Source organism: Panthera tigris, chromosome A1, assembly GCF_018350195.1.
Source record: "Panthera tigris isolate Pti1 chromosome A1, P.tigris_Pti1_mat1.1, whole genome shotgun sequence".
NCBI classification, from domain to species: domain Eukaryota; kingdom Metazoa; phylum Chordata; class Mammalia; order Carnivora; family Felidae; genus Panthera; species Panthera tigris.
In genome coordinates this window covers 112,030,647-112,041,283 of record NC_056660.1, presented here as the reverse complement: position 1 = coordinate 112,041,283, position 10,637 = coordinate 112,030,647, and the positions used below count along the sequence as shown (strand labels likewise).

The window sequence follows — 10,637 nt, the reverse complement described above, 5'->3', positions numbered from 1 at the left end:
CAATAGTGGTGGAGGTGGGCATTCAGAGAGGCGGACAAACTCCAGGGGTGTGGAGGAGGTAACACACTCAGCAAGACTTGGACGCTGTACGTAAGAAGGGGAGAAGGAGGAGGCACAATGACTAAGGTGCTCTTGGCATGGGCATCTAGGCGGGTGGTGATACCATTTTTAGAATAAGGGACACGGACGGGGTTGCAGGTTTGCCAGGAGAGGGTAAGTGGTTTTGGATCCTCTCAGGTTGATGTGCTTGTGACTCATCCAGGTGGAGGGTCCCACAGACAGCTGGATGTGGGATGTGGCTCTCTGGGGGGGGCTGGGGTATGGAGATTCCCACGTGGGCGTCACCCTGGGCCTGCATGAAACTGAAGCTGCAGGAGTCCCTGAACTCTGGGGGAGGGCAGGCAAAGCAGCAGGTGGGTGACGGCAATGATGGGGAGGAGGCAGGGCACAGAGCAGTCACCAGGCAGGTGGTGCAGCTGATAGAGGGACAGGAGATGGGGAGTGTGGAGCTACACTGGGGAGGGGGCCCCGCAAGGAGGGGCTGTTAGCAGCACTACTGTATACATGACAGACTCAGCCTGCCCCGTTACAGAGAGCCCCTGGGGACCTGGTTGTGGGCAGCAGGATGGCTGAAGCCAGACTGCGGTGGTTGGAGTGGTGGCACGAGTATGGAGTAGAGAAGATTCTTCTCAAGAATCCTGTCTGGGAAGGGAAGGGGAGAGTCAGGACGGAGGTCAGGTGAAGACAAAATCAAGAGAGGCTTGTACAGGTTATAATGCTAATGGAAAGGAAGAAGAAAGAGAAGAAGGGGTCATCAGAGTGTGGGGTGCAAGGAGAGGAGGGGAGCAGAGCAGTTGAGGGCCGGGGGAAGGGGCAGGAAGAGCTATTGGGGGCCTGACTTGGGGGAACAGAGGGAGTCGAGAGGGGAGGACAAGTTGCAGGGAGATTTCAGGGTAGCCTTGACTAGACTTGGAAACCCCGTGGGCACTGGAGGGTAAGGGAGGGAGGGGGGTAGACAGAGTTAACCAAGGCTTGAGGCTCAGATGACTGGATACATGACGAGCACCCCGGGAAGGGCACACTGAGGTGCCAGTGGGGAGTGAACCACGAGTCTGGGTGTGTCCACATCATGCCTTCTGGGCCCCCTGCATTTCCAGATGGAGGCCCAGGACAGACCTGCCCTCACAGGGCCGGAGGCCAGGGGAATCCTGAGGCCTGGAGATGCAGATTTGAGTCAGCACACCAGCAGGTGGTGGCCAAACCGTGGACTAGGTGAGCTCTCTGCAGCTCCTGCGTTGGAAAAGACAAGGAGGAAGAGCAAGGGGACGGGAGGTGAGGAAGCAGGTCCAAGCTTGCGGAAGGATCCATCTGAGAGGCGGAGAGGCAGGCAGAGAAGAAACCCTGAAGGGAGGCCAATGGAGAGGAGGATTTCACAGAGCTACCACCACTGTCAGCTGGGGCACAGAGTTCCAGCTGGATCCTATCACTAAGCGGCTTCTAGCCTCTGGCTGGCACTCAGGAAGCCAAAGACCAGAAGGCTATAGTTTCTGGGAAACCCCACTTGTGTCTTCTGCCCTGAAGACCAGGAGGTGATCTGGAGTGGTCCTGACATTGACCTTCCCTGATGCCCTCCTTGTCTCCTCCCCTCCCCACCTCCCCAGAAGGGAGGGTTGGGACATTCACTCTGCTGGCTAGCTGTGGGGGCCAGGCTCAGCGCTGGGACCTCTGCCACTTTGGGGAAAATATTCCCTTTGCCTGTCTCTGTCCAGATGAGGCTCATTCTGCTCACTGGGGAGCACTATCAAATACACACTTCAGTCTGGAATAAATGCACTTTCCTGAAAACAAATTTCTGAGAGAGGAAAATGTCTCTCCTGCTGCCCTAGGTTCTGGGTTTGGGCCCCTACGATTTAGCTCCACTTTATCTATGAATTCTTTCCTCATCATGGTGCTTATTATCATTTCTTTTTTCTTTCTTCTTCTTCTTTTTTTTTTCTTTCTGGACCCTGTGGGAGAAAATCCAGAGATTAGCATAGGAAGAACTATTTTGGTGATTTTCCCATCAAAAAATCCTATCTGCTGACTTTCTGCTCAGCCAGTGGTCAAGCAAAGAGAGAGGTATCTTTGGCAATGGCCCCACTCACTGAGTCAAGATGGATGGCCTCTCAGATCACCAGCTGGGAAGGCTGCATTGGCTGGGCTGAGGTCTGAGCACACAGCAGCCTCCATGGTTTGGCATCTGAGTGTGAGCTGCTGTAAAATAACTCCTTTAAAAATTTGGGGTGGCTTTGACCAGAAGGGTAAGGTAAGAAACAACAGGAAGTTTCTGGGAAGGAAAGGGAGGAAGCAGCCCTTGGCAATTTCACTTAATGGTTCAGGTTTGCAGCTGGTTCACGTTTGTCCCCACGCCAGGATCCACCATGTAGACAGCCAGCCTTGCCTGAGTAATGACACCAGTATAACAAAGCTGTTGAGTACAGGCTCTGGAGGCAGATGGCCTGAGTTCAAATCCCAGCTCCTTATAAGCTGTGTGGTCTTGGGCAAGCTGGTCAATTCCTCTGAGCTTCAACTGCTACTTATCTCATAGAGATGATCATCAAAACTACCCCACAGGACTTAGAGTAGATTATAATATAACTCAAGTCAAGTGGTTGATGCATATGAGATGCTTACTTCTCCCCAGTAACTATTTTATATAATAGAGGTCACTGAGTAGCAACTCTAGAAGCGATCATGTGAAAATGATCTTTTAATTAATTTCAAGCAGAACGTTTCTCTGTTTCAACATGACTGCTTGGCACAGGACATTAGGAAGCACTCAAAGAGATCCAAGCCCAGGCTTGAAATTTCCCCCGGGGCTGGAGCATTAGCTGCATCGCAGTTTTAGGGAAGATGCATCTTGTGTGTAAGAGCCCGGGAGCCCTGCTTTCCCAGCCTAACTCTCCCTGTAGCAAGATTTACGGGCTTTGGAGCCAGTCAGGTAATGTTGCTGTAAAACTTCCCTCATCTGTAAAACTAACATTCGATGACTTGAGTTTTTCCATGAGCTCAGTAAGAGATTACAGTAATATTTCATTGACTGTTTAGATGTAAGTAAAAAATAAATCCCGTTCTTGCCCACCACTGCCCCTCTCGGAAACTGTAAAACACAGAGCGCCGTGATTGTAAACATGCTCTCCCACCAGAGACAGCTGCTTGGAGGGGTGTTTTTGGACCACAGGACAAGATGCAGCTGGAGAGAAAAGCAGGGGTCCCCCATCCCCGCTGACCTGGATCCAGCTAGGGCGAGCACAGCTCACTAAAAGACCGCTCACTTGGAAGGGATTTTCTTTTTCTTTCCATGTCAGACAAACTGAAGAGAAAGACCGGCTTGTTTGGAACAATAATTACTAGGCTTTTTCAGGCACTTTATAAAAATGACTACTTTCACATTCTGTGGCTCATGTAAGATCACCAAAAACAGTTCAGTTTTTGAAAATAACCCTGTTGTGCTTGACGACACGCCTTAAACATCACGACGAATTAGTGGTTCCAGCAAGTTCCCCACAAAGGAAACCGAGAGAAACTGGTTTGGGGGTCTGTGGGTGGGAGAACTGGTGTTCGCAGCTTGGTCCACTTCATACCTCCCTCTGGCCATCCTTCCCAGAGCTCCTGGTGATGTCTGTGCATCAGTGGGGACAGATGACATGGCCAAAATAATTTCCAGAGGGCACTCGGCCTAAAAAAGCTGCTGCCATGTAGCGAATTAGCTCTTCAGCACCCTAAGACTTGCTGGGGAGAAAGAAGGATGAGCTTTGGCATGAGATATCCAACTTAAAGGAACACATGAGTCACATCTGGGGGAAAGCTTCCATTCTTTGTACAACACACAGCATTTAGAACAGTACTATACACACAGCAGTTCTCTATCCCCCTGACAAATGCAAGAAACAGCCCTGTCTACTAAAATTGAGGGGTTACTGCAGTGCCATTTGGGGAATTTGGATTTGGGTTGTCAAGGGCATACCATAACCTTGCCCCTGAGAACGTGTGGAACACATGCAGAATCTTAGACACCCCACCCCCCATCAGATACTGTATTTTAACAGATCACCAGGTCATTTGTGTGCATGTCAAAGTCTGAGAAACATAGCCCAGTGGCGTTTTAGGTTAAACGGGTAAAGCTCAGATGAGTTTAAACTACGATTCAATTCATGTAAAGCTTTTCAAGAAATACAGACATCGACAAAGGGAAAGACACCCGAAAATTTTTAGCAGCGACATGACCACGTTGGAAAGTGGTCAGCTGCTGCACTGAGGCCCAGCTGACTTTCTGAATGTCGGTCAAGATACCGTGGTGACTGGCAGGTGGTTTGTCTTTTGTTTTGCTAAGTCCAGTTGTTAGATATTCAGTGTCTTCTCCACAATGAACAGGGAAAGGAAACTGTGTTTGGTCGGGGTCACCTTCAACTCTTCTTGCTTTTCAAAGCCTGCAAAGGGGGCCTGGGTGGTCCACAGGCTGGTACCAGCAAGCGCTTAAACCTGCAGCGTCAGTCTCTACATCTGAAGGGGACAGAACCAACTGTCACAGTCCTAAAATGGCATGAGGCCCCCAGTGTTTACTTTCCTAAATGACTGGCTGTTGTCACAACTTCTCCAAACACTGGCTTTCTTAATCAGGGCTTGCCAAACGCTACTACTTGTTGGTTAGAACCCAACTTCATTTTCCAGGGAAATGGATTTTTCACACGAGAGTTGCATTGATTTGGCTCAGATAAAATCTCCTAGAAGAATCCGCAGGCACTTTTGAGGTTGCCTGACCTCAAATACTTTCGAGGAGTGATAGCCACAGTAGGGAACTTAAGACACAAAGCTTATCCATGCCTTTTCTCTACTCCCCTCAAGTTTTCCTGCTTGGAGGGCAAAGGCCTCAAAAAAATAGACATCACCCAAAGGCAATGCATTCCAAACTCCAGCAAGCCCCAATGGCTGCTTTGTCCCACTCCTCTCCTTCGTCCCACTCCTCTTGGCTTCTATATTCCTGCCAAGGGCACCGCCCAGGGTTGGAAACCCCACAGCAAATTTTGCCTCTTCCCTCTTCTTGCCCCCCACGTGCAAACGGTAACCAAGACCCTCCAAGCATTCTTTCCACACCTCTCCAGATGTTTCTGCTCCCCCAGGTAGCACTCAAATACCCCACTGCCTCACTTCTCACCAGCAGCAGTCCCCAGCCAGTCTCCTTGACACCCTACCCTCACTGCCGCCATCCACCTTTCCCAACACTGCCTGCCTTATCTTCCCCAAATACCGCTTCTCTGGAAACACTGATCTCCTAGGACACGCCCAATGGCTTCTATTGTTTATGAGAGAAAATCCAGACTTCCCTGTCTGTTTTCTTTCATTTTAATGGACATTTTTTTTTTCTGGTTAAAAAAAGAACGCATGCAGATTATACAGAGCTTGGAAAACACCGAAAAGGCTAGATCATAGAATAAAACTGATCCCATCCATAATCCCTACACCCAAAGTTACTTTCCACGCATTGTCGTTCTTTTGCTGTGCCTGGCCGCTAAGGCTCCTATAGCATGCCTCCTTTTGATGGATCTAGCCTGCTCTCCCACGTATCCTGACATCAGCCTTGGCTCCTGTGGGGCAAGGCACACAGCACACAGCCCACACCCCACACAGCCCCACTTCTGCTTCCGCTATGCAGAGCACTGGGCTCCTCCTGGTCTCCACTCATGTAAGAACAGCTTTGCTCCTGAGAAGCTGTGTGCCCTCAGGCAGATTCCGTAACCTTTCTGGGCTGCTGTGTTATCATCTCGTCGTCTTCGTTCCTTGGCCTTCCCACTTGAGGGAGGCTCTCCTTTCCCATGTTAGCCCTTAGGTCTGCCGTGACACTTAGCCCAAGTGTTTACACATGCTCTTCTTTTAGAACTTCAGAATAGCTCTGCATGGAGCCCAGTTAACAGCTACAGCCTCAGTAATTGACTGCTGTCTGTGTTTTGGAAGGTCCAGCCTAAATCCCTTCTGGTGCAACCCCCACCCATTGCAACGGATGGGTCTGGAGTAAGCGGAGACAGACACCACTTTAGCTGGTGGTTCCTCCACGCAGCTAGGATTCTGATTTAAGTGGCCCTCAGAGTCGGGCAGAAACCAAGGGGCTTAAAAAAATGTTTGTCCTGGCTCCCCTCCCCACCTTCCCTCCCAACGTCACATCCTGATTTTGATGCCCCCCCCCCCGTGCTAAAATGCAGAGAAAGCCTCCACTTCCTCAGCCGCAAGCTGTGTGACCATCAGAAGAAGGGGGAAGATGTTGCAGCCATCGAGAGATGTGGCTCTACAGCAGCCATCCAGAGAGCCATGTTGAAAGTGCCTAAGAAGTGCTCTGATCCTGCCCCCACCCTGCCTCCCCCAAAAGGCCTCAGGACATTTGAATCCATGGTACAGAAGGTGATTTGTGCAGGCCAGACAGCTTGAGAGATAACAGACACATCTTGCCTGCTGGTTGGCACACTTTGGAACATGCCCGTTCTCTAGATCAGCACCTTTACCCTGAAATGGAGGCAAAATTACTCCGCATTTCAGGGTTCCGTGATACACACCCTGACTTCTCTGGACCCGCCCCGCCCCTCACGCAGCAGTCAGGCTGTGGGCCCAGAGCCCACCTGTCAGCACCAGCCGCCTCTCCAAGCCGGCTCCCTCCCACTCCCAGCCTTCCCCAGCATTTCCTCCTCAGCCTTCCACCCATGGGGCTCCTGACCTTTCACCAAGACTTGAGGGCCTAAATGCTGTGATGAGAGGAGCCACGGAAAGGGGCTTGGACTGCTGCTTCCCAAGACAGCAAAAGCAGGGGTTAGCCCGGGGATCCCCCAGATGAGGCTGTTTCTAGAAAGGCAGCGAGCTTCAGAGCCATGGGGAAGCCGAGAAAGGCACATACGTGCACGCATGCGCACAGGCTATACGTGTACGCATGCGCGCACACGGACTATTTACCCGTTTGCACACCACTCCTAGCTTACCAACGGCAGGTGCTGTCTTAAGTACTTTCTATGCATTAAGTCATTTCATCCTTAACATAATCCTATGGGTTGGGAATCGTTTTTCTGTTTTACAGATATTAGAAAGGCAAGGCTGGGAGAGGCGAAGGAGCTTGCCAGAGAAGTGATGAAGCTGTAAGCGGAAGAATCAGCATTTGAACAGAGATGGCCCACCAGGTCCTAGCAGCCGCACTGCCTACACCACTGTTGAATGCCCCTCGGCGGGCAGTGTAGTTGCACACTTTTCGAAAGCTCTAGAACTTTCTCTCGCTTGCACAGATGTTCACTGAGCAAACCCCGCAAGTCCCCAGCAGACTTTCTGGTGAATGAGGCAGCTTCGGTGAGGAAAGTGGTGACACAGAACCATTCCCTCCCACCCCAGAGAGGCAGAGGACTGAGCTGTGGAACCATCGTTTATCTTCACCATGAAATCTGTGTTCCTTTGAGTGACTCAACTAGAATTATTTAGCACCCCTCAACAACCTTACCGTTAGGCCACTCCCAGCCTACAGAAAGAACCATCTGTATTTACTGCTTGGTGAATCTAGATGAGCCCGTGCCTCCCAGATACAGGGGAAGGGATTATCCACCTGCTCCCATAGCAGTGACTCGCTGCTCCTCCAGATTAGCCACTTGCAGGGTCCTCTGATGAAGTCTCCAGAATTTGCGTTGAACAAATAAAAATGCTACTCAGCTGGCATAGGCAAGACGAGAATTGCTTTCTTGAATTTGGGGGAAGCACATCCCTGTCTTTTCCCCAGGGCTTAAGCAGACACCTGAGGGAGTTTGCAGCACTGACACTGGGCTCCCCATGGCCTGGGACCTCCCAAAGGGAACATTCCCACCTGCACCCAATTTACCATCAGGTAGCCTCTAGGCTCCCAGAGCTAACTTATGGTCTCAGCACATGTGGACTCTTAAACATACTGCAGCAAGCGCTGGCAAGGCCTCATCATTCCTCTTTAATTATCTAGACCCCTCTTTGCAGCCTCCCGTACTCCAGCAATGACCTCCATCTGACTCTTTGGCTGGCAAGACAGATCATTTTCTTTCCTAATACATTTCACACTGCGGATGGACTATGTATTCTGAGCCCTCATTTCTCTTAAAGCACCGTAAAAGTGTGTAACATAAGAAGTGAAAGATAATTCTTTGGGGTGCCTGGCACAACCCCACATACGACAACACTTCGGCAAGTCTCATTTAAACAAAAACCCAAACTTTCCTTTTATTCCTCTTTAAGTTACTGATCAAACATCAATTATCTGTCCTTGAGAATTCTTCAAATTAACGGCACAGTCACTTAGATTAACATTTAATACAACAGAATCCCAGGACAACAAAAGAATTAAAATGACCCCCAGAGTCTGTAGAAAAGATGTGTCCGGATTAATTAGCACGTTTCTGAAGTCACAGTTGAACTGTAATTTGAGTAAGTCCTATTTTTCTATGTCATTAAAAAAAAAAAGCTACTGCCGATGTCAACCGTCTCGCTCCACAAAGTGGTTCTGGACTGATTGTACAAACACTCACAGAAATCATGCTACGAGCTCAGCGACGGGCTGCCTGTGGCAGTTGCAGAAATGACTCAGTCATTCCCCGTCCATGAGGCACTCAGTCTGGTGGGGGAGCCAGGCGTATATACAATGAAATAAGTGCTTAATATATGGCTCCATAGAAAGGAGCTCGAAAGGAAAGTACCCAACCACACGGGGCGAGGGGGGGATGGTGGCTGGCTAGTCGGTCGAGGGTGAGAGGAGTGGAGGGGGTTTGGGATTCTTCCCAGAAGAGGTGATTCATCATCTGGTTGGGAGGGAAGCCAAGTCAGCAAGGTAGACTGCAACTCATCAAACCCCAAACCAGAGACAGAGTTAGTACCAGAGACAGACATACTGCTAGTCTGGGTTTCTGGTTCTCGTTAGCACCTTACAGTTTCTGAGACCTACAAGAGCCTGGAAGAGTTGCTTTTCTGTGCATCCATTCTCAATGGCCAAGGAAAATGCCTTCTTGATCATTCGATTTAAGACCATCCTTCTCCACCCTTCCATTGTATAGAAATCTAAATATCCTAACGTTTGAATTTGGGCCCTTTTCAAAAAGCCCATCTTCCATATAGCACTTTCCAAACTTTAGAACCAATAAGCACTCTGGAACAGGCCCCTAGGCCTTGTGGACTATTTCATCTTCAGGGCACTGTCAGCAGCTAACGGCACATGGCACTGGTACGTGCAGACACAGGTCAGCCTCCACTGAAACATTTCAGTTACTTACAGTTTAAAGGAGGCAGGCGGGGAAGGTAACAAGTGTGTCCCTGTGTGTGTGCGTGTGTGTGTGTGTGTGTGTGTGTGTGCACGTGTGTGCACGCGTGTGCAAACAGCAGGCTCTATCTGCATGTCCAAATCCAATGAGCACAAATCCTAGCGTGCCCTGGAGACCTATGTGGCAGAGTCCTGCCAAGTTGGGGAGGAGCATGAAGCTCGAAGCAGAGCTTAGAAAGGCTTGGCTTGGTGATTAAAGTCCAACACACTATGCAACTTCAAAACATGTTTATTTAGATGTAAAGTTCATCCAAGACCCCATAAATAAGATCTTGGCCTGTTTTCGGAGCGTATTGTGACTGTCGTGGCCCCTTTTTAACTTCGGTTCCTGTAACTTACACTGGGGACCTGAGTTGATCACTCCAAACCAGCAAATTAATAAATAAAGCAGCAGAAAGGAACACTGCAGGGTCATGAGGCCCAGGCTTTCATGCCTCTTCTTTCTTCATAACTGTTTCCAGATGTGGGGATTGGCACAGTGCCAGCTCAGTGACAATAACTAATGAAAGTCCTTCCTCCCCAGCTAGCAGCAGGCGGCTACCGGTCCCGGCAGGATGGCCTGTTTGTGTTTTCATTTCAGAGGACTCACTTGGCTGGAAGCATGGCCCTTGTTGAGTGTGTGGCTGGCACAGGCCTTGGAATTAACTGCAGCCAAACACAAGCATCGCAGTGCAAGGTGTCTCCTGGAAAAGGCAGTTGTGCAAAATGGCCTATTTGCAAGAGGAGTCCAAAGCGATGGAGGAAGACAGGGGCTGGATTTGGGCTCAAACATCCCGCCAGTAAGGAAATGGTACCTGTGGAGTCGGTAGCCTCGGACCCCATCCCTCCCATTGACAAAATGCTTCCTCTAGAGCTGCAGAGAGGACAGTCAAGAAATGGTTTGTTCCTGACTTCACAGGGCTTACAACCCAAGGTGGGGCACACAGCCATGAAAGAAAATCCAAAGGAGTGACCAGGGCCAGGTGAGATCGGTCAGGAAAGACATCCTGGAAAACACACATGTTAAAGGTCTTGTAAAGGAAAGTTGGGATTACTTTTAGGAGCAAAAAGAAGTGCTCTTAGAAACGGCAGACTCACTACTAGGCATTTATATCCAAAGGATACGGGAGTGATGATTCATAGGGGCACGTGTATACCAATGTTTACAGCAGCACTATTAACACTAGCCAAATTATGGAAAGAGCCCAAATATCCAGTGACTGATGAATGGATAAAGATGTGGTGTATATGTGTGTGTGTGTGTATGTGTGTGTGTGTGTGTGTGTGTGTGTGTGTGTGTATAAAATGGAATACTACTCAG

The 10,637-nt window shown here is 49.6% G+C and overlaps 1 long non-coding RNA gene across 3 annotated transcripts in view; it reads right to left on the bottom strand.

The window, feature by feature from the left end:
• Positions 1-1,982: 1,982 nt before the first annotated feature.
• LOC107179230 overlaps positions 1,983-10,637 on the bottom strand; it is a 33,785-nt gene continuing 25,130 nt past the window's right edge. The window contains exons 6-7 of one of the 3 annotated variants that reach the window (XR_006216956.1): positions 10,132-10,323; positions 8,505-10,020 (exon numbers count right to left, since the gene is read on the bottom strand). This is a non-coding gene — a long non-coding RNA (uncharacterized LOC107179230). Of the gene's footprint in view, positions 4,543-8,504; positions 10,324-10,637 lie in introns of those variants that run through there. The other 2 variants (XR_006216955.1, XR_001509804.2) reach the window with 2 other exon arrangements.